Source organism: Emys orbicularis, chromosome 3 (assembly GCF_028017835.1).
Source record: "Emys orbicularis isolate rEmyOrb1 chromosome 3, rEmyOrb1.hap1, whole genome shotgun sequence".
NCBI lineage: Eukaryota > Metazoa > Chordata > Testudines > Emydidae > Emys > Emys orbicularis.
In genome coordinates this window covers 136,276,253-136,301,063 of record NC_088685.1, presented here as the reverse complement: position 1 = coordinate 136,301,063, position 24,811 = coordinate 136,276,253, and the positions used below count along the sequence as shown (strand labels likewise).

The 24,811-nt window shown below is 42.5% G+C and overlaps 1 protein-coding gene and 1 pseudogene across 1 annotated transcript in view; both read right to left on the bottom strand.

Moving 5' to 3' along the window:
* Positions 1 to 24,811, bottom strand: part of SLC35F3 (solute carrier family 35 member F3) — a 270,207-nt gene that overhangs the window by 196,505 nt on the left and 48,891 nt on the right. The gene's annotated exons all lie outside the window — the stretch shown is intronic.
* The window catches only part of LOC135875646 (rRNA methyltransferase 2, mitochondrial-like), a 57,345-nt pseudogene that overhangs the window by 9,290 nt on the left and 23,244 nt on the right, over positions 1 to 24,811 (bottom strand).

Genomic DNA, 24,811 nt, shown 5'->3' with positions numbered 1-24,811 from the left:
ATCACCAGCAATGTATTTGGACTTCAGAACCAGTTACGGTTGCCAGGCATCCAGTTTTTAATCAGACCGCCCGGGCCGTTAAAAGTCCGGTCAGTGGTGCTGTGGGTCTAAGGTAGGCTTGTCCCTACCTGTCCTGGCTATGCCCCGGAAGTGGCCAGCAGGTCCGGCTCCAAGAAGCTCCGCGCACTGCCCCTACCTCAAGCACCAGCTCCACACTCCCATTGTCTGGGAACTGTGGCCAATGGGAGCTGCAGAGGCAGTGCCTGCGGGCGAGAGCAGCGTGCGGAGCTTCCTGCCCCCCCGCCCCCCGTCTAGGAGCCGGACCTGCTGGCCGCTTCTGGGGCGCAGTGTGGAGTCAGGACAGGCAGGGAACCTACCTTAGCGCCCCCGCTGTGCCGCTGACCAGGAGCTGTCAGAGGTAAGCCTGCGCCACAACCCCCTACCCCAGCCCTGTACCCCCTTAAACCCAGAGCCCACTCCTGCACCCCAAACCCCTCATCCCTGGCCCCACCCCAGAGCCCACACCCCCAGATGGAGCCCTCACCCCCAGTCCTACCCCAGAGCCCACCCCCTCAGCCCAGAGCCTGTACCCCCTCCTGTACCCCAACCCCCTGCATCAACCCACAGCCCCCTCCCGCACTCCGAATCCCTTAGCCCCACCCCAACCCCTCATCCCTGGCCCCACACCAGAGCCCGCACCCTGAGCCCAGAGCCCGTACCCTCTTTCATACCCCAACTCCCTGCCTCAACCCGCAGCCCCCTCCTGCACTCCGAATCCATCAGCCCCACCCCCCAGCCTGGAACCCCCTCTGGTATCCCAAACCCATTATCCTCAGCCCCACCCCAGAGCCCACACACCCAGCCAGAGCCCTCAACCCCTCCTGCACCCCAACTCCCTGCCCCAGCCTAGAGCACCCTCCCGCACCCTGAACCCATTTCTGGCCCCACCCCAGAGCCTGCACGCCCAGTTAAAGTGCTCACCCCCTCCTGCACCCCAACCCCCTCCCCTAGCCCAGTGAAAGTGAGTGAGGGTGGGGGAGAGCGAGCCACTGAGGGAGGGGGAATGTAGTGGGGCCTCAGGGAAGGGGCGGGACAGGGGGCAGAGCCTCAGGGAAGGGGCAGGGCTAGGGTGTTCAGTTTTGTGAGATTAGAAAGGTGGCAATCCTAAAACCAGTTGATCAGAGAATATTCTGTCTCCACCAATAATCAGTACTATATGCTTCAAAGAAGACTGTAAGACCCCCCAGAATGGTGGGAAGAGGAATACTTCACAGTTCTACCCCTTGCTAGTGTGTGTCAGAGACTAAAATATCCCATTCCATGCTGGGCATGGGATGAGGGGTGAGGAGATGGGAAAATATAACATGTAACCCTCTGACAGAGAAGGAAGTGGTTAATATTAGATCTAAACAGACACTCCTGTCTCTTTTGCTGTTTATCTTGTATGTGTAGCTATTAGATCTATCCTTTGACAGGCTGGAAAACAAATTAAACCATTTGATTCCATATAGAGGAAAGAAAATTTTAAGAGAAAAGACGTGTTACATAGAGATTTATGGGATATTTCACCATGACAGACAACCATTAATTCAAAAGCACTGTTTTACAGATATAGGTCTACAGTCAAGCCAGAGTGGACAAAAAGGTGGTGATGCATCTTAGTTCTAAAACTTAGTTCTTGCAGAACAGAACTGAGTTGCCGACATCAAGGAATCCATGGTGGGTGCCAACATGTCAATAGCAACATCCTCACTGATAAAGGGACAGATTTAAAAAGGAATGTGTCACTTAATGGCTGGGTAAGAACCCTGTCTGAAAATCTCCTTCAGTTTGAAACTAAGAGACAAGCAGAGCTCCAATAAAAGTTGCAGTTGATCTAGTACACAGATTGTCCCTCTGGAAACCCTTACTCTGCAGCCAGAACAAAGTATCTGCATTTGCTTGAAAGCAAAATTGGTTAGGAAGATGAAAAATCCCTTCTCACCTGCAATTAATATAGCCAATAATTCAGACTTGGCGGAAGATGAATCCTCTAACAGTGATGGCATTTAAAACAATTTGAACCCATATATAACCCCTTGAGAGGTGTGTGAGATTTCAGTTCCCAAGGTAATCTCAGTGATAAGTACAGCACAGGCTAAGAACCCTTCCATTCATGTAAGGAGATGGCCATGCTTCATCATACACAATATTCCCTCAAGTACCTCGGTTACTTTTTTAAACACTTTGGGATCTGATATTAAAGATCTTAGTGTGGACGTCACTTATTGGTTTGACAGAAGCATCAAGGAAATACTGCAGTTTTTCCTGTGTGTTTTGTGATAAAAATCTAAGAAAATACGTGATCATATAACCACTCATTGACAACACCGTGGACAAACCATATACTGAGGGAATTCAGGAAGTACAGAGGATTGGAAAGCTGCTTCTTATCCAGCACCAAGAGTCATAACAGATTTAAAAGTCTACATGCCCCGAACTAATGGCAGAGGTGGTCATGCTCTTCTCTCTGATCAGCCTCTACAGGACTGAACACAATTCTGCAAAGACAGATTCCCTATGTTTTTACCTGTTAACGTCACAAATGCAGAAGTTCCTGAAGAACTTCCTGGGGCATTTCCTTAAAGTGATAGCAGTTACTCACTCAGCCATATATCTGACTTCATTTCATCCCAAAAACATGGAGGATCATCTCTCTGATAAGGGACCACACACTGTATTTATCACAAAACAAAAGATGCAGATACCGCTCAAAGAAGGTAATTTACAGATAGAGAAACCAGCACATTTTATACTGGTATTGGTGCTTTCCTCTTTGAAGCTGCCCATTTTGCCTGCAAGTAGCTGCCACTGCAGAATCCAGTTCTCCACAATTCAGTTTATGGAACAAAAAGACCAGAAAACCTGCAGAGCATGCCCAGGTATTGTTCTTTGTGAAATGATTTAAGACTTTCCTCAAATGATGGCGAATCAAGAAATCCTGAAGAAGCCAAAGCAACTGAAAAGCCCCAAGGCAGAATAATTGCTGAACACTACATCTTATGGAATTACTGTTTTATCACAGATTGTTGAGCCATGCATTGGACAGCTGTTTCCCCAGGCTGACAGTGGCTGCATGGCTGGTCCTGATGCAGTCACACTCCAGCCCAGGTGAGGAAAGAATTCTGTCAGTTCAAAAAAACCCAAAACAACCCCCCCCAAACAAAATAAAAAAATCCAATAGATACTGGGGAAGTTGATGGACCGACCATTCAGAGTCTCCTGCTGGTCACAACAGAAACAGAAGGACTTGGGAATCTCTTCCTAAAGTCTGTGCAAGAGATGTAAAAGCTGTATACATAAGTTGGGAATGTACCTGAAGCCTGCACATTTAACTGGCTCATCTGGCTGAGTACTGACTTCTAGTCCAGACTTTGATTTATACAGATGATGCGGGAAAGCAAGGGCTCTTTGGGTGAGGTGCAACAACTGCCATTGGGTTGTCCACAGAATTCAGCCCCCAAAGAATGCTCAGAGACCTCTTCATGGTGGCAAAAATCGAACAAGACTCTCTTTCAAGACTGTTGCTGGGACCACCCAGGCTCTCTTACCCAGTCTCTTTGGGGAGCAGGAAATGAAACCCATCAAATCTCTCTTTAGCCTCCCTTGAGTAAAAAGGAATTGTCCTTTTGCACCCTGTTTTCTCTGCTGCCTTTCTCCACTGTAACCATTGGAATGAAGACGTGGGTGCACTCCCCCACTCAAGGAGAGGGTTAACCCTTTTGACTCCCCAAGTTAGGTTGGGATCTGCACACTTCACCACACTATTTTTTTGCCTGATAGGTTGAAGAATGGGGTGTGCAATCTCATACACTAAGGAAGAAAGTGTCTCTCAGCCAGCTGGGAACCCATGTATTTTTCCCCAAATTTTCTTACACATAATTTTCCAAAAAGCCTCTGACCCCGTGGCACCCTTCCTGTGTTTTGATCAAGGGCATTTACATTAAATACATTTACATTTTTACTTGCGGTAATTATTAATGGAGTAATTTTTTGTTATTTCACAGTAAAGAACAGATAGTGCCAATTGTTCAAATCTCATTCTCTGCTCAAGTACTGAGCACATCTCCTGCAAGCCTGGAGCTGAAATTGGGCAGCTCTGCTGTAAGTTGATTTGTAGGAGCCTGGAGCAGAGGCATTAGCTAAGCACAGCTATTTTAGATGCCAGTCTTTGCTCCTTTAAGAAAACTGGCAGCTGGATGAGCTGTACTTCAAAGAATAAAGTCTCAGGCAATTATTTTCTTCAGGGTGCCTGATACAGCACCTGAACTGGCAGTATAATAAGAACAAAGAGTTTCAGTACAAATGTGTATATTAAACGTTACTAAATGAGCAATCCAGATGCACTGGAGAGAAGGTGTACTAAGGTCAGAGCTGGTGAAGAGGCACAGGGCACTGCCTGGATGGTCCTGACCTCCCAAAGACCCAGTGGGGGTTGGCCATGCTGCCTTTTCCTCCTGACTCAAAACTTGCCTTTCCCCCCAACGCCTGATGGGACAATGAGGGAAGTCCTCTACACAGGGATCACCACACTGATTCCTTCTCCCTGACCCCCTGCTGAAGAGTTTTCTATGGGAGGAGAAGATCTGGGCCCTGGTTATAAGACAAAATATTCTTACCTACGCAGTCAGGGAAATGTGCTAAAATTCTGCTAGTTTCAATCTACTTGTAGCTGTCACTATTCTATTTCCAGTGTGGACATGAAGTTAGTTGCCCGATTTCCTTCTCACTGGATTCAGAAAGATTCACATTTCTGGTGACTGAGAAAGGAATCTGTCTTTCAACCCAGTCTACCCTTTAACCATAGAACAAGAATGTACATCACATGCAGCCACTCTCTCCACCACACTGTCCTCATGGGATGAGTACAGTGTATGTGTGTGAAGAGTGCAGATCAGTAAAATAAATTCTGAGAGCAAAAGTTTGCATTCTTTGGCTTGAAGCAAAGGCCCTTCTCTAAGAAGGTTTTACGCCTAAGCAGAACTCCTCGAGTCTCTGAAGACATTTCTCCAAGTAATTTGAAAAGACAGACTCTAGTAAGTCAGAACCATCTAATTTTAAGTCTAGAGCACATTTTCTTTTTGGAATTCTTGTTAGATGATGATCCTTGTTAGATGAAGATCCTTTTCTGAAAGTTTAGAGGCATTGTATATAAGAAGTATGTGTATACTGTACAGTGAACTGCAGCTTTGAAGTTTGTACCTTTTGAAAAATAATTACAGCCATTTCAGTTTTATTGTATTGTTCTGCTGCTATGGGATTGTGCCAGCTATTAAACTGTCTCATGTGAAATCGAGTCTATGATTTAACAGCTTTTAACACTCCTTCTGCCAGTACTTAAAGAACTGAACATAAAGTGAATAGACATTTAAGTTTAGTAGTACTTCTGGTCCACTTATTATGTGATGCTAGTATGTGAAACATTAAAAAGAAACAGCTAGTTTTTACTCATCTTTTAAATCATTTCTCTGCATTTCTTCTTGAATTCTAGCGAAGAGCTTCCTCTTCAGGCAATTTATAACCTGGTTCTGGGAAGTTATTCAGCTATCTCAAATCCATCACATTTGTCAATGCTCAGTGGTTTTATGAATCTGAAGAGTGTGAGTAAGATTTTCAAAATTAATCAGCTGAGCTCTTTCAGTGATACGAGGGGACTTGTACAAATGTGTCTAAATGATAGATGAAGCTCAGATTAGGGTATAAAGCTATGGTTAACCTAACTAAATGTACAGTATAACAATAAACTTAGAACATCAATGTCTTTCAGAAAAATGAGGTAAGATATTAACCAACTATAGTGATTATACATTCAGTGCTGAATTTTGTCACCTTTGATATTCTTCACTCATCAGCGAAATCATGTATGACGTGATAAAGACATCTCGTCTAATATTTCACCATGACTGCCAGGCTAACTCTTAATGTTTTGTGCCTAAAAGGCAAACTATCAAAGGTGTAAAATCTTTTCCATGTAAAATGGAGAAATACCAGTATTGCCAACCCCAAGCATTCAAAAATCAGGAGTTAGGTCCCAAAATCATGAGATTGGTATAGTTGGGGTTTCTTAATCTGTCTTCTGGTTTTTGAGACTTTAGGGTACACCTGGGTTACATTTTCAAGCTTCTCTATGCAAATTTGAGGGCTAGAAATTTACATTTTAAAAAAATAGAAGCTGATATTTTCACTTAATCAAAGGATTCCAGGAACTGGGGCTATAAGTAGGGTTACCAGATAGCAACTGTGAAAAAACGGGACACGGGGTGGGGGGTAATAGGCACCTATATAAGAAAAAGTCCCCAAAAATGGGACTGTCCCTTTAAAAATGGGACAGCTGGTCACCCTAGCTATAAGAAAAACAACAAATATCAAGATTCATGATAAAATCCCGAGAGTTGGGAATATTGAAATACTTTGTAATTCTGCTTCTCTGGAGATATGCAGGATTTTCATTCCTGTGTCTTGTGCCTCCTGCATTGGTCATGCAGGACCACCCCCTCACTCTTATGTTTGATCTCTTCAGGTGGTTTAAGTGCCTTGCTCTGCTGAGCTTGCTCCAACCTCAGGTACCTCGTGACCAACAGTCGAAATCTCTCAAAACCTCTAAAATTACATACAAAAAAAGAATAAATTCTTTTTCGGCTATAGGTTGTGTGTTTATTTTTAAATTGTTACACAACAGTTGATGAGTCTAGATCAAGGAAGGTTAAGGCATGTCCCACCCATAAATAATATAATGATGAATTCTGTCAGTTACGAGTGAAACAACACCTCACATGTACAAGTTTTCTTGGCCCCATAGACTGACTGACTGGAAGACAGAGGAAAGTGAAAAGGACACCAAGCCTCTAACGGGGGCTGCAGAATTACCAGCTAGTGACACCAAAGTTAGAACTATTATTTCTAGGGTGGGCTGGTGCTCCATCCCTGACTGCGTTCAGAAAGGAAAGTTCTGGGGTCTCAGAGGTTGGATACTGCTAAGTAGGAGAAAGCCTTACAGCTGGACGGCAGGCAACTCAGAGGGCCAAAAGTCTAAAGAGCTAAGGGAGTTTCCTACATCTCTCACATTGGAGGCATAGGACCCAGGAGTGAGTTAAAGTTGCACACAGGTTAAAATTGTAACTTTCCATAAAACCCAATTCAGTGGGACTCTGTGCAGGCATATGGGTCTGACATTGCTGATCCCTTTTTAGGATCAGGCCCTTGGAGAGATTAGCAGACTCTAGGAACAAGGAGCCAGACTCACAAGATGTTTAGGCTCCTAAAGATGCAGACAGGCTCCTAGTGGGGTTTTCAGAAGTGCTGATTTCAATGGGAGTTAGGCACTTTTGTAAATCTCACTAGGTGCCTAGCTGCTTCTATAGGTGCCCAAACACCCTTGTAAGTCTGGCCTTATGTCCACAACAGTCTTTAAAAGATCATCGTTTCCTAGACTGGCTGACAACTGGTTTGATAAAATTTAGAAAAATTAGGCCTAAACTACTTTGCAGCATCATGCAAGACAAGCAGCAGCAGAGAACAACAAACAAAACCACAGCTCCTTTTATCTGGTAATTACCGATCAGCCTAGCACATGAAGATTGAATGGTGCAAAGCCCAATTCATAACAGAAAACAAACAACCCCTCCCCCCTAAATTGCAGGCACTTGTCATACACTGGCTTTTGGCATGTGATCATGTCTGCCTGTAGTGGCTGACCCCTGTGACTATACAGTCTGCTACTTTCACACAACTAAGGAAACTCTCCTTCAGCCCTCATAGTACAGGCTTGTGCTTTTGGTGTTGCACCGTGTAGGGTTAGATTCCTGTAATGACCAGGTTTGTCTGTACATGCATGTGGCAGTGATTCATTACACATTATGAAAGCATTTAGCCCCAAAATTCCAGGGCACTCATTAAAAACGAACTCCACCAAAAGTAGGCTGTGCCAGCAGAAACCCAAGATGGCCAGGGCCGGCTTTAGGCCAATTCCACCAATTCCCCCGAATCGGGCCCCGCGCCTAAGAGGGCCCCGCGCCCAGTTGCAGGGCCACCCATAGTGGGGGGCAAGTGGCAGAGAATCCCTTCCTTGGCTAGAGGCGCCTTTTTAATTTTTACTCACCCGGCGGCGTTCCGTGTCTTTGGTGGCACTTTGGCGGCGGGTCCTTCACTCGCTCCGGGTCTTTGGCAGCACTTTGGCGGCGGGTCCTTCAGTGCCACCGAAGACCCGGAGCGAGTGAAGGACCCACCGCCAAAGACTAGGAGCGCGGCCCGCTGAGTACAAGCCCCACGTGTTGTTTTTACGTGTTTTTTTTTTTTTTTTTTAGTCATCCCTGACGGGGCCCCGTCAAAACTGTTCGAATCGGGTCCCGCACTTCCTAAAGCCGGCCCTGAAGATGGCATTACACTTTTTACTAATAATTTATCATTTATTTTTAATACATGGCTTTGCATTTCTTTCTTTAAAACTTATTCCCACTCTACCCTCATTTCACTCCTTACTCCCTCCCATATACATAATCACTTCTTTATAGGAATAATTATTATTCATACTAGCTCTCCCATCGAGTGGCCTATGTGCCTACCGGCATGGGTAAAGCTTGCTTGCCTATTCTCTCCCCTCCTTTCTCTCCGCCCCCCCGCCCCATGCCTGCTAATAATCCCACTGGAGCTGATTCTCTTCTTGTATTGCTGCCAGAGCAGCCCCGTACAAAACTCTGCCTTAAAGGCTTTTCTGTAAATGCTTCTATTCTTCAGATACTGCAGGAAGCAGCATCAAACAAGTTAGAAAATTAGGAAAAATGCAGTGATTTACAGGTGTGACCTCATGAGCATACACAATGATGGACAAGTTACAGCATTCAGACATGTGAATTAGGTAAACATGGGAAAACTGCGCTCTGAAACGTGGGTAGCTAATGATTTGCAAAAACCTGATTAAGAAGAAATAAATGCACAACAAAATGGTTAGGATTCTAGGAATCCCTGAAGATAAAGACATGTCAGATACATTTATGTGAATGTACAGTGGTCATACTTAGAAAACTCATTCTGTGTTTAGAGATATTTCTGGCTCCAGCAGTATCCCCCATATAAGGAATCTCTCTGAAGTGACTTTTAAAATGGAATGACCTTTTTAAGTGCAACCCCTGTATCTGGAAAACCTTATATCTACTTTGCTAAATTTAGTCATCATATTTTATAGATATTTAGGACTCAATTCTCTATGGCTTTGCACCTTGTGCAGCTACTTATACTTATGCAAAGTTGATGTAAAATGCTACCACTGGTGTGAGTGGAGAATGCTGATTTGATAGTATTTTACACCCATTGTGCACAGATGTAAATGACTACCGTAGGTGAAAAGCAGTGGGGGGAAAAAGTCAGACCCATACATGCTTTATCTAACTATGGGCTAGTCTACAATTAAAATTTAGATCAACATAGCTGCATTGGAGAGGGTGTGAAAAATCCCAGCGTGGGTATGCTGACCTAACCCCCAGTGTAGACATAGCTAGGTCAAGGGAAGAATGCTTCTATCAGCCCAGCTACTATTCTTTGGGGAGGTGGTGTTCATACACTGACAGAAAAACCCGCTGCATCAGTGTAGGCCCCATCTATGCTATGGGGTTATGCTGACATCGCTACCGTGACGTAACTATGCCAATATAGCCTCTGTAGTGCAGACATACTCTGTATGTATACTACAGTGGAAAGTGGTAGCAAACTGTATATTTAGGTGACCACACTTTCCATTATTTAAGAAAAGATTGTTGTGCCATTTTTTGAGAAGTTTTACATTTCCACTGTTTGTAGCTGGTCTTTGAGATTTGACAGGAAGATAGCCCTTGGGCTAGACAAGCGCCTTTACTCAAACCCATTCAGGTTTAGTTGAAGATTGGCATTTCCCTTCTCTTACTTTTGTTGCTCATCAAAATTTTGGCAGCATGCAAAAGTGAACACTCAAAGTTAACCAATGCCAGAATTAAAGTTGTCTGTGCAACCTTAATCCAGCCCCCCTGTGTGTATGTATTTTGATACATTTTTAATTACATGATCACATACTGTTTTTTCCACAGGACCCTGCCTCATTCAGAACATGGTCAGTGAGCAGCTATTCAGTATTTTTCTCCTTGTTGTTCAACACGTGGCCCTAGGCCTCACTGACTGCATACTTATCAAACCCTGCTCTGAACAGAGTTATCAGTTTCCTCATGGGTTTCCCTGTGGTGCTCGTCTCCATAGAATCTAAATGCTCCACAAACATTAATTAATTTTCACAACACCCCTGTGAGGGTTGGTGTTACCCCCATTTTACAGATGGGGAACTAAGGAACAGAAAGGTTAAGGTCAAGAGTGTCTACTAATTTTGGGTAACCAACTTGAGACAACTATGGCCTGATTTTTCACAGGACTTCCTATGTTCAAAGCAGAGCTCCCATTGACTTCGGTTGCAGCTTTGAGTGCTGAGCGTTTCTGCAAATCATACACCTGCGTCTCAAGTCAGGCAGGAACACACCATTAGTGACTACCTGTGAAAAGTTTGGTATAAGTGGACTTGCACTGCATCACATAGGAATTAAGTGGCAGAGGCTGGGACTGAATCTAATTCTCTAGGGCAGCATTCAATTGTCTTCTGTTCTTTCTCTTCCTATAATCCCCTGCCTCATTCACTACACACCTTGCAACTTCTGCAACAAATGATGCAGGAGTCCTATAGCAACAATTGCCTTTTCATTACATCAGCCCTGATTCATCCCCAGAGTGCCAACCATCCCGTGCACTGAATGAGGCAGGGCTCCTGTGGAAAAAAATAGTATGTTCTCACGGCATTAAAGAATGTATCATAATGCATCTGCACAAAGGGGGTAATAAAAGTACCTTAATTCTGGCATTTCCTAACCTTTGAGCATTTGACTTTGCAATCGTAATAATGTTCTTTTAATTTTAATGTAGTTTGCATGTATGTAATTTCCTTGTTTTTTAAAAAAAAACAATCTAAAATTGAAAAAACAGAAATTCCATCATGTAACATATGGACACTCACGTGGGACATCAGCAGAGTTGGAATCTTTAGATCCATGGCACAGACCTCTGCCACTTGAGCAAAGGGAGTGACGTATAGCAATAGCAGGTTGTAATCCTCTACGTGGATCAACACTGGGGGGGGGGGGGGAGTGAGACATGTGTCTTGTTAGTGGGTTTTGCAGATATTTGCTGACAGCAGAGAAATGGAGAGACTCGGTAAACTTGGGTTCCATTCCAGGCTCTGGAGGGGAGTGTGCGCCAGTGTGCATAGACCCTTCTGCCCATTCACCCTCCGCCCCAAGTCTGACCCCTTGCCCTCCAAACTGTCCTTATCCCAGACCTGTCTCTTCCCCACAGCTGGCTCCTTGTCCCAGGCTCCACTCCTCAGAATCCTTAGCCCAGTCCCAATCTCAATGCCCATTCAGTCCTAGTCTCCACCTCTGGGCTCTGCATGAGTCTCAGTCTTCCTCTATTTGCAATCACAGTCACTCCCTCCTGCTCCCCAGCCACAGTCTCCTTGCCCAGTCCCACCCCCAGCTTCTTGTCCTCATTCACCTCGCCCAGCCAAGTCTCAATTCTCTATTCCTGACTCCCAGTCTTATCTGTCTCTCTGCCTGCTCTTGTTTACCCTTTCCACTGGCTCCCAATCCCAGTCTCCCTCCCCAGGTTCCTCATTCAATCTCAATTTCCCCAGCTCCTCGTCCCAGTTTCACCTTTCCCTGACTCCTTGTCCAGCTAATCCCAGGTCTCCCGCAAACTCCAGCTCCTCATAAAATCTGTCCCACCCTCCCTTGCTCCCCTCCCACTGGTTCCCAGTCCTAGTCTCCATACCCAGCCAGTCTCAGTCTCCTGGGGACCTTGTCCAGTCTCAGCCTTCCCTCCCAAAACTGCCTCCCAGTCCCCATTATGTTTCCCTCCCTGGAGTCCCAGTCTCTCCTCCCCCAGCATCTTGTTCCAGTCTTCTTGCTCAGCTAGTGCCAATCTTCCCCACCCCTTCTTCCCACACACCTGGCACTCAGTCCAAGTTTCTCTCTGTTTCCATCCACCCAACTAGTCTCTCAGTCCAGTCTTCCCCAGGTTCTTGTCTCAATCTACTCTTTCTCCCTCCTCCAACCCCAGGTCCATCCTTTGCATATCTGATTCAGGAAGCTTCCTCCTCCAGGCTGCTTCAGAGCCAGCAAAGGGAGTACTGAGGGCACAGGGAAAACAGTCTCCCTGCTCTTAGTTTGGGTGCCCATCCCAGTCAGGAGTAGCTGAGGGCTGCAATTACAGGGAAAGGCTCACTTTGCCCCTGTGCCCCACGGCTGGAGAATGCTCAGTGTGGATGGAAGCTTCAGCTGCAATGGAAATGTATTTTCCTCCTTTCCCCATTGTCCAGAGTCTCAAAAAGGGCTCAGTTGTTTTTGCTCAAGTTTAAAAAGAAGTACCTCTGCCTCAGGCAAAGACCCGGCTTTGAATGTTTCATCCTGAATGATGAAAATTTCAGAAAGTTGTATGCAAATGAAAGAGTGAGTTTACAATGATAACACTTAAGCACCTAAGCTATAGGTTGTTTGCAGTGTTGTTGTAGCCACGTTGATCCCAGGAGATTAGAGAGACAAGGTGGGTGAGGTAATATCTTTTATTGGACCAACTTCTGTTGGTGAAAGAGACAAGCTTTAGAGATCCAGAAAAAGAGCTCTGAGTAAGCTTGAAATCTTGTCTCTTTTACTAACAGAAGTTGGTCCAATAAAAGGTATTGCCTCCCCCACCTTGTCTTTCTAAACTATAGATGTCAGTAATGCTCCATCTATAATGTGCAGAGATCCAGATCACCCCCACTTACAGACTTGTGCACAGAAAACAGTGCAGAAAAATTACTAATCTGTCTCAATAAAACAATGCTTGTCATCATTAATTGCTTGATACTGCCACTAAAATACTGTTAACTAACAGGTGACAGGAGTTGAGCAATGGTCCCATGGTCCACATTGCATCCTTCCTGCCAAGAGCAGCTGCAAAGCAGAGTCTTGGCAACCACACCTAGCTAAAACTTTACATATAATACAAATTAACAAGGCTTCTAAATTATGAACCTGAGAAACAAATGGTGAGCACAAGTTTTCAATCAAAGGGGACAATATAATCTATGCCACTCCTTCCAGTTGTTGCCCACAGCTTACAAACATCACCTCAATCTTCTCTAGGTGAAGCTTCAGCCAGCTAGCTCTCACCCAAGCTCTAATCTTATTCTGGTCCTAGGAAAGCTACTCACGTGCACCAGACGGGTCAGACAAGATGGAGTTATTTTGTTCAATGAGGATGCTTTCCTTATTTTCATAACTAACAACAGGATGAAGGTTGGGATATATGGAAAACATTATATATCCACTTAGAAAATACCTGTAAAATTACAAAATATAGGTAAATTCTAATTTGTTTATTGTTATCAATAGTACAATTCATAGATTGGAAAGGGCAGCGTTTAGGTAACATGAGGCTACTGGTAATGGTCTCCAAGTCCTAAGTGGAAGGGGCATGAACAATAAGCTTTGGCAGTTGCTGGAAACTTAACAGCGAGTTTCTACCATCTGGTACTTATTTTAAAATATGGATATTTAATATTCTATTCAAATCAATTTAAAAGGAAGTATAGGGTTAGCCCTCATTCCATCATAACCAGGGTTATTTTTGTCTGGAAATATATATTTATGTGCACACCTTATATTCATAGCACATATAATTCCAGAAAACGTGACCATGATCTCATTTAGGCTGATATTCACACCTGTGCAGAGAACCCACATAAGGCCTATGCACCCTATAACTCCTCAAAATAGTGCTTACATGAGATTTAAGTGATGAGCATGCTTTGTATAAGCACACTGGTGATTTTCACTTATAATGGAGATCTGCTAAAAAAATGTGACTGTCAGTGGTACTCCATCAAAGCTCACACTGCTTCATTGTGTTAGTCTTGTCTGGTAATAGAATTTGAAACAGCTAGAAAAAAATGTAAAAATCTTCAGCAAAAGGTTTGTCTTAATGTACCACATATAAACAAATTGGTTATTCTGTCTTGCATTTTGAATCATGCTAGAACAGAGGGCCCTGGAGCTAAGAATTAGATTGGCCTCAAAATAGAGATGTTAGGGACAACAGAACCTAAGCTTTCAGGGAAGAAAGCAAGCTTTGAAGGGTCCAATAAACTGAGAAATTACTTGGAATGTCAGCCCTACTACATGTACTAGAATAGCCACGGACTGAATAGTAATCATAGGGCTTAACAATTCTCTAAATTCAGCAACAGCTGTTATCTGAACTGTGCAGTATTTTACATTCACCTCTAAAACTCTACATAATTTATTAACTCATTTTTATAAAATTTTAATCAAAATAGGACCGGAAGGATGGTTTAATGGCTAAGGCACTAGCTGGAGACCTGGGTTCAATTCCCTGCTCTGCCACTAACTTGCTGCATGATCTTGGGTAAGTCACTTAGTCTCTCTGTATTCTCTATAGGCAAAGTGAGAATAATAGTTCCCTATTTCATATAGGTGTTGTGAAGATAAACACATTAATAGATTGTTAAGTGTTCAGATTTTATGATAATAAAAGTATCTGTGATCAAGTGATATACAGAGTATATTCTAACAGGACAAGACTAAATTCACTTTTTTCCTTTTGTGAAGGAACCAATAGGCTAAAATGGATATTTTATTCAAATGTCAATGTTGAAACACAAAGAACAACTTTTATTCCAGGGCTGCTATGGACTATGTTAGGAGTGCACACAGGTCTGTGAGCTGCAGCAGAGTTACTATATAATGTAATTTTGGAGCTTCCTAGTGATTAAAAATTGTACCTTCTCCAGTACACTTATCCTACATATACTACTTAAGCCTGGTGTATGCAGCTTTCATTAATGAGTATTACATGTGCACATCAAAAGATTGCACCCTAAAGCATCAAAAGAAAATTCAGACTAGACTGTCATTCATCAATATCCTGAAAGAGATAAAACTGATTTTCTTCCTCAAAAGGTTGTTCATGTTTATTAAGAATAAGAGATATTCTCATACAAGTCCCTCACTCCAGCTGTCAAAGATTCTTCTTGAATAATTCAACACTTTTCAACTTATACTAGCATTCTACACTGGCAAAAATACAGTGATACTATTATAATTACTGTAACTTTTTACTATCCAATTTTACTACATTTCTGTCAAATATCTGGGAGATGCAAATTCAGAAATGGCTATGTATATGCAGAAATATACATACCCCAAACTGAGACATATGTACGAATACATGTCCTTTGCTGGAATATTTTTACAAGGTGAATAGGTGAATAGAATAAACTCTGTTGCAAAAAAAAATGCATATTTTAAAGGGAAGTGGTGTCTAGGTTATTTTGACTTTTAAATAGTGACAATCCTGGGATGGAATGCAACGCAATTACTAAAACCAACCCTCAGAGGAAGACACCTCCTGTAGATTTACAGTCACCCTTCTTGCTGATCCAGGTGAGGGTTTGTTGAGCCCAGCAGGGTGCTATAATCAACCCTTTTTGGTCAAGATGGATCAGGTAATTTGAGGGCTTGTCTAGACTAGAAAACAACTGAGGCTAGGTCAGAGTTAGCTAACACAGGTGGGGAAGGGGAAGGGGGTAGAGGGGGGGAGGATGAAGGCTGGGTGGTCTACAGTCTACCTCAACCAGCTAAATCAGAGTCAAAGGTGTTAACTTGCATCTACACAATTCAAAAGGGCCTGGCTAAATTCTGGTTAGCTAACTTGGGGGTAGTTAATGCTGACCTAGCCTTTTCCTGATCACAGGTTCTGAGGGATTAATGGAATCCTGGATGATTTTCCTCTGGGAACAAAAAAACAAAATCAGGAATTCCAAAGTCAATATTTTAAACTAAATTACCATCAATACGTCTACAGAACATGCATATCTTTTAAAATGTATGGCTTCTATGGTTGTAATATATACATTGCAACAGTCTGTTCATCAGGTAAGAGATTTGATTCACATGAGTTGAAAGGAAAATAAAGTTATGTTTTGGCTGTTTGAGGCACAAATTATTATAGCCTTTAAGTAGTCAGTTAATACATTAGACAAAAGGACTTAGACACTGTACTATTTCTACGCATGCTTTTTTTAGGCTGCAAGTATTATAACAGATAAGGCCAAGATTCAGCAATCCACTGTAACTTGCCAGCAATTGATATCAATGGAGACAGAAGCAACTGTTTGAATAAGATGTCAGAAAACTCATAATGAGACACGCCCACAAATGTTTTGCAAGGAGGAAAAGTGCAATGAAACAAAGGTGGCTAAAAGTGAGTAATTATTATTTGAAAACCATGGAGGCTGGTTAATGCCATGGATTGGATGCCATGATTTTCATCTTTGTTTTTGTCATATTGGGGTCTTGGCCTCTAGCTGGGCAGATGTAATGGTAAATAGAACAAACTTTAGCAACAGATCTGATAGCTGCATGAGAGACAAAGCAGGATCTCGGCAAATGCAGAGTGGCAACACAGGATCCTACTAATGGTCTCTCAGTGAAAGCTTAAGTCTTCCAAGAGGCCATGCAGCTCCTCATCCAAAATCCTTAAGATTTAAAAATGAGGCAATTTGTTTTCATATAGTAGTTTTAAGTCAGCCAGATTAGGTTTTATAAGGATAGTTAGGTTATTTATAAAGTAACTTGTAAACTTTTTTGTCCTTTTTCATCTCTCAAGGACTCTCTCTCTACTTGCCTGCAGACTCCACAGTTCAGATCCCTTCTTTGACAGAGGAGGAAGGACTGGAGCGGCTGACATAGGACTCCATTAATAAAGAATTAAAGGAGGGTAATGTAATCAATACCAGTCAACATGGGTTTATGGGAAATCGAGCCTGCAAACTAACTTGATATCTTTTTTTGACGAGATTACGTTTGATTGATAGAGGTAATAGTGCTGATGTAATATACTTAGACTTCTGTAGAAAGTTTGACTTGGTACTACATGTTGTTTCCAATAAAAGGTATTACCTCACCCATCTTGTCTCTTTTAGTATCACATGACATTTTGATTAAAAAACTAGAGCAATGTAAAATTAACATGGCACATATTCAATGGATTTATGAGATGGCTAATTGCTAGGTCTCAAAATGTAATTGTAAATGGGGAATCATCATCAAAAGGTATGTAAAAAAACAGAAAGTCACTCTGCCCTAGTTCTGCCTTATTTAGGTCATGGTTATCACCTTACGACAGCATGCAAGAGTGCAAGGCCTCGCCTCTGCCCTTTCCCTCCCCCACAGTGCACCATCCAGCAGCACTGGTGCAGAAAGGGAAATAATCTGCTGCTGGTATATACTAGTGGCGGACTGACTCCCCCTTGCTCTAGTGAGGAAGCAGAGAGTCACAGTTCCCTTCCTGTTCTGCTCCTTGGAGCTATGTTATTATGCATTGCCCTTTCTTGGGGCAAATTGTTACATCTGACAGTCTAACTCATAGATTGCAAGGAACAGGTCTCATGGGTCTCGAGTATAAACCTTTACTCCTCACAGTACTCCAAATTCACATGTGTATTCCCACTGAATACATCAGTCAGAATATTCAGATGAGTATGAACTATTTGCATGTGTAGGGTATTGCCCTAGCCCAGTGGTTCTCAAAGCTGGTCCACCGCTTGTTCAGGGAAAGCCCCTGGCAGGCCGGGCCGGTTTGTTTACCTGCCGCGTCTGCAGGTTTGGCCGATCGCAGCTCCCACTGGCCGCAGTTCACCACTCCAGGCCAATGGGGGCTGCGGGAAGGGCAGCCAGCACGTCCCTCGGCCCGCGCCGCTTCCCACAGCCCCCATTGGCTTGGAGCAGCGAACCGCGGCCAGTGGGAGCCGCGATCGTCTGAACCTGCGGACGCAGCAGATAAACAAACCAGCCCGGCCCACCAGGGGCTTTCCCTGAACAAGCGGCGGACCGGCTTTGAGAACCACTGCCCTAGCCCATATAGTAATGTCATATTTTACCAGTGTAAAATACTAAAAGCCATCATAACGCATATTTAAATAACTTTTCTGACTATGTGCCATATAGATGAGTTTGCTTATTTTCACAGTGATGGTACAAGGTGCTTTATAAAGACAACTTTTCAATTAAGAGCCCAAATCAGTAATAAATAAAAATAATAACAAAATCTCTTAGTGATATCTATGGGAGATTTTCTTGAACAAAGACTATTTACTGGGCCCCATGTGAATACTAGCAAGAATTGGGTTACTTTAGATATATTCAGGATTGAAAAACAAAAACAACACACACACACACACACAAACACCCCTAGTGAAGCTATGAAGGTTGCCTCACGGTTTCTTCAAGTCCCTGAGAATCAGCTGTGTAAGAACCAAACTGCACAGCAATGTTCCTGAAATTAATTCAGTTGCAAGGCGGATGAATAATCTAGGACTAAGCGGTCATTATTTCGCTAAGCGACTCTGTCACAAGTTTTCACCATTACTGTTCCAATTTCAAATACCATTCTCTCCTTTTTATTTCCTAAAATGCCTATTCTTCTAGGTGAAGTTAAAAGTAATGAAACTTTATTGATTAAAAAGGCACAGATAAAAGCATCCACAGCCTTTAAAAAAATCATCATACAATTATCTAGCAATTTACTAAGCAACACAATAGCCACTCACAATATTCATGTGCAGTGCAAGGAGGAGGAAAAAAATCTGAGTTACAGTTAACAGGGATAGCACAGCAAGCATAACATTAGACAGAATTTCATCACCACTAATCTTTTATTCAAAACCTTACATCTTTAAAATCTTTCATTTTTTATGATTTTATTGTCATCTACTAAATGAAAAACTGCAGCTGCTTTGAATTTTGTATATCTTATCAAAAAAGCACCCCCCCAAAGGCTAATATTTATCATAAAATTGCATAGTGTATGCTAGTAGCTATAACTCTAGATTTATTGTATTGTTTTCATTTTCCCTAAAATGCTGATTTACATCTGCAAAAAAAGGGAAAACGTCAGGTTTCAGTGAAATGTGCTTACTTTTTATCGTAAACACATGTTTACAGGATCATTCCTGTAAAGGTTGTACAATTTTTGTGTCTTAGGGCTCCATTCAGAAAAAAACTTCAGCAAATATCTAAGTTTAAGCACATGCTTAAGAACTCCATGAAACCAGAGTTAGAATTAAGCATGCATGTACTTAAGTGCTAAATCAGGTCCACAATTTTATATCTATATTAGTCTGTATGTACAATTGACTAGATTATAAATTGACCGTGTCCCTTCAAAATTCCACCAAAAAGAATGGACAATAAAAATCTTGAATAGTAGTGATCTCTTAAAAACAGATTAATATTTAAAGAGACACAGTCAACTGGAAATCTAGTTGTTGCTTGCAACAGTGTTAGCAATATACAGTGCTGATCTATCTTCCCGGGGGACTCCCTACGGGGAGGGGGCCATTGGGGTGTAACACAGGCTGGGGGGCAGGGCAGAGGGCTCAGGGTGTGTGTGGGGGCTATGGGGTGGGGCTGGGGATGAGGGGTTTGGGGTGCAGGAGGGGGCTCTGGGTTTTGGGGGGGGGATCAGGTCTAGGGCAGGAGGTTGGGGTACGGGCTTACCCCTGGTGGCTCCCAGTCAGTGGCACAGCCTGGGGGCTAAGGCAGGCTTCCTGCCTGTCCTGACTCCGCACTGCACCCCAGAAGCAACCAGTAGGTCTGGCTCCTAGGTGGAGGCACGCAGGCAGCTCTGCGTGCTTCTCTTTTCTGCAGACACCACCCCTACAGCTTTCACTGGCCGTGGTTCCCAGCCAATGGGAGTGTGGAGCCGGTGTTCGGGGGGGGCAGAGCATGGAGCTCCGTGGCCCCCCCACCTAGGAGCCAGACCTGCTGGCCGCTTCTGGGGTGCAGTGCGGAGCCAGGACAGGTAGGGACTAACCTGCCTTAGCTCTGCAGCACCACCGACTGGACTTTTAACGGCCAGGTTGGCGATGCTGACCAGAGTCGCCAGGGTACCTTTTCGACCAGGTGTTCTGGTCGAAAACTGGACACATGGTCACCCTATTGTTAAGCCAAGCTGGTCACCTGCCAAATTTGCTATTCTTTCTGCACATCGGCATCGTTTGTTCCTGCTTCCTCAATAAGGCCTCTTTAAAATATAGCCAGCTCTCCTGGACTCCTTGTAAGCTCCTAAGAAGCCACCTGAAACAATGCAAAGTACAAATATAAACAGCTGAAGCTATACTTTTAAAAAAGCACTGACCATGCCACCTTAATGTAGCCAGAGTACAGAACACTGTAATGGGCAAGTATTTGTGCATTATGTATGTGTCATGACAAATTGCTGACAAGGATTCTAGAAACAACTTGACAAGTCAGCATTCAAAAGCCATCATCTATAATATCACTTTGAAGCTCCAGTAACACCTCTGATGTGAACCAGAAATGATATACAGAAACCTGAAAAGATTTTTCAGGAAGAGGAAGAAGAAGAAGATCTCTTGAAGCCTATTGAAAAATACATTCCTTTATGACAAATATAAAGCTTTCAGTTCCAACCAAAAAGGTGGCAGATTTTTCTAAGATAAGGCCCCGTGACACTCAAACCCACACTTTTGGGTTTTGAACAGTCCTAGATAGAGTTCCAGGGTTTTTAGAAAACTGGAATGGAAAGAAATGTTATTGCCATATCTATGAAAGCTTTGCAGATTTTCATTCTCAACCAACCATTCATCTGGAAACCCCCCCCCCCGACAATTTTCTGACAAAACTTATGCTAATAGAAAGCTAACACTGAGAATGTAAACATAAAAGCAAAAAAAAAAATCAGAAAAATCTCCATTAACATTCCTATATGCGAACTGCAACTGAGGATGGGCAAACTGCTTTGGCTGAAAATAAACACAAACCTTTGCTCATCTCTTCAGCGGACCCAGTACAAGTAGCGTTTTGACATTTGGGATGGGATCTGTTAATTACTCCCCTTAACTTTTGGTGCTAGTATCCAAGCCCATTAGAAAAATTCCTTTTTGTGGCTTCCTTAGTAACAGAAATGTTGGAAGGACCCAAATCTTGAGCATTCTAGAGTCTCTTAAGAACACCCAGACCATCACCAGACTACTACTACTGCCTACTGCTAGTGAAGTGGGCAGGACATAAAATAACTCCTCAATGACTTTTTCAGGAAAAAGATGAGTCTTCATCCAAGAAAACAGTGGATAAGGAAGAGGGCAGCTGCTATTCCTCCACCAAAGCATAATGCCTTTTCACAATGAAAGTACCCACATAGAGTGCTCTCATGTACAAGTGCATATGGGAGCTTATGATACGAAACCACTGGCTAACATAACATATTATTTGGTAACTTATACATACACTATTCATTAAAAAGTATTAGGTTAAAAGAATATTATTAATATTGTGTTTTCAAAGATTCAAAAATTAGAAAATGCCAGAATTAATGTTGTTCACTCAATCTTAGTAAGGCTCCTTGTGCATTGGCATTATGATACAGTCTTTAATTACATGATCATATATTATTTGGAATACCTGACCCTATGCCCACTTGCTTCCTTCCTCCCTCAAATAGGGAGGAACAGGTTGAGAATTTGAAAGTGGAAGGTAGCTTGGGTGAAATATGGCAAAAGACCACTCTGGCTTAACCAGGATATCTTCAATGACCTGAAACTCAACAAAGAATCCTACAAAAAGTGGAAACTAGATCAAATTCATATAAACAAATAACACAAGTATGTAGGGACAAAATTAAAAAGGCCAAGGCACAAAACAAGATTAAACTAGCTAGACATAAAGTGTAACAAGAAAACATTCTATGAATACATCAGAAGCAAGAGGAAGACCAAGAACAGGGTAGGCCCACGAAACAATAATAGAAAGTGTGGAAATGGCAGAAGTGCTAAATGACTTTTTGTTTCAGTTTTCACAAAAAAGTTTACTAGTGATTGGACATCTAACATAGTGAATGCCAGTAAAAATGAGTATCAGAGGGGTAGCCGTGTTTTGTATCCACAAAAACAACGAGGAATCTGGTGACACCTTAAAGACTAATGGATTTATTTGGGCATAAGCTTTCGTGGGTAAAAACCCACTTCTTCAGATGCAAACTTATGCCCAAATAAATCTGTTAGTCTTTAAGGTGCCACCGGACTCCTCATTGTTTTAGTGAAAATGAGGTAAGATCAGAGGCTAAAATAGGGAAAGAACAAGTTAAAAATTATGTAGACAAATGAGATGTCTTCAAGTCATCAGGGCCTGATGAAACACATCCTAGAATACTCAAGGAGCTGACTGAGGAGATATCTGAACCATTAGCGATTTTCTTTGAAAAGTCATGGACGATGGGAGAGATTCCAGAACACTGGAAAAGAATAAATATATTGCCAATCTAAAAAAAGGGGAATAAGGACAACCCAGGGAATTACAGATAAGTCAGTACCCAAAAAGATAATAATTAAGCAATCAATTTGCAAACACCTAGAAGATAATAAGGTAATAAGTAACAGTCAGAATGGATTTGTCAAGAACAAATCGTGTCAAACCAACCTAATGACTTTCTTTGACAGGGTAACAAGCCTTGTGGATGGGGGGAAATGGTAGATATGGTAAGGCTTTTGATACTGCCTCGCATGACCTTCTCTTAAACTAGAGAAATACAACCTAGATGGAGCTGCTATAAGGTGGATGCATAACTGGTTGGAAAACCGTTCCCAGAGAGTAGTTATCAGTGGTTCACAATCAAGCTGGAAGGGCATATGAAGTGGGGTCTTGCAGGGATATGTTCTGGGTCCGGTTCTGTTCAATATCTTCATCAATGACTTAGATAATGCATAGAGAGTACACTTACAAAGTTTGTGGATGACACCAAGATGGGAGAGGTTGCAAGTGCTTTGGAGGATAGGATTAAAATTAAAAATTATCTGGATAAACTGGAGAAATGGTTTGAAGTAAATAGGATAAAATTCAAGAACATAAGAACATAAGAATGGCCATACTGGGTCAGACCAAAGGTCCATCCAGCCCAGTATCCTGTCTGCCGACAGTGGCCAATGCCAGGTGCCCCAAAGGGAGTGAACCTAACAGATAATGATCAAGTGATCTCTCTCCTGTCATCCATCTCCACCCTCTGACAAACAGAGGCTAGGAACACCATTCCTTACCCATCCTGGCTAATAGCCATTAATGGGCTTAACCTCCATGAATTTATCTAGTTCTCTTTTAAACCCTGTTATAGTCCTAGCCTTCACAACCTCCTCAGGCAAGTAGTTCCACAGGTTGACTGGGCGCTGTGTGAAGAAGAACTTCCTGTTATTTGTTTTAAACCTGCTGCCCATTAATTTCATTTGGTGGCCCCTAGTTCTTATATTATGGGAACAAGTAAATAACTTTTCCTTCTTCACTTTCTTCACACCACTCGTGATTTTACATACCTCTATCATATCCCCCTTAGTCTCCTCTTTTCTAAGCTGAAAAGTCCTACCTAATCTCTCCTCATATGGGACCCGTTCCAAACCCCTAATCATTTTAGTTGCCCTTCTCTGAACCTTTTCTAATGCCAGTATATCTTTTTTGAGATGAGGAGACCACATCTGTATGCAGTATTCAAGATGTGGGTGTTCCATGGATTTATATAAGGGCAATAAGATATTCTCCATCTTATTCTCTATCCCTTTTTTAATGATTCCTAACATGCTGTTTGCTTTTTTGACTGCTGCTGCACACTGCGTGGACATCTTCAGAGAACTATCCACGATGATTCCAAGATCTCTTTCCTGATTAGTTGTAGCTAAATTAGCCCCCATCATATTGTATGTATAGTTGGGGTTATTTTTTCCAATGTGCATTACTTGACATTTATCCACATTAAATTTCATTTGCCATTTTGTTGCCCAATCACTTAGTTTTGTGAGATCTTTTTGAAGTTCTTCACAGTATGCTTTGGTCTTAACTATCTTGAGCAGTTTAGTATCATCTGCAAACTTTGCCACCTCACTGTTTACCCCTTTCTCCAGATCATTTATGAATAAGTTGAATAGGATTGGTCCTAGGACTGACCCTTGGGGAACACCACTAGTTACCCCTCTCCATTCTGAAAATTTACCATTTATTCCTACCCTTTGTTCCCTGTCTTTTAACCAGTTCTCAATCCATGAAAGGATCTTCCCTCTTATCCCATGACAACTTAATTTACGTAAGAGCCTTTGGTAAGGGACCTTGTCAAAGACTTTCTGGAAATCTAAGTACACTATGTTCACTGGATCCCCCTTGTCCACGTTTGTTGACCCCTTCAAAGAACTCTAATAGATTAGTAACACATGATTTCCCTTTACAGAAACCATGTTGACTTTTGCCCAACAATTTATATTCTTCTATGTGTCTGACAATTTTATTCTTTACTATTGTTTCAACTAATTTGCCCGATACTGACATTAGACTTACCAGTCTGTAATTGCCGGGATCACCTCTAGAGCCCTTTTAAAATATTGGCGTTACATTAGCTATCTTCCAGTCATTGGGTACAGAAGCTGATTTAAAGGACAGGTTACAAACCATAGTTAACAGTTCTGCAATTTCATATTTGAGTTCTTTCAGAACTCTTGGGTGAATGCCATCTGGTCCCGGTGACTTGTTACTGTTAAGTTTATCAATTAATTCCAAAACCTCCTCTAATGACACTGCAATCTGTGACAATTCCTCACAGATTGTCCTTCAATAAGGACAAATGCAAAGTACTCCACTTAGGAAGGAACAAT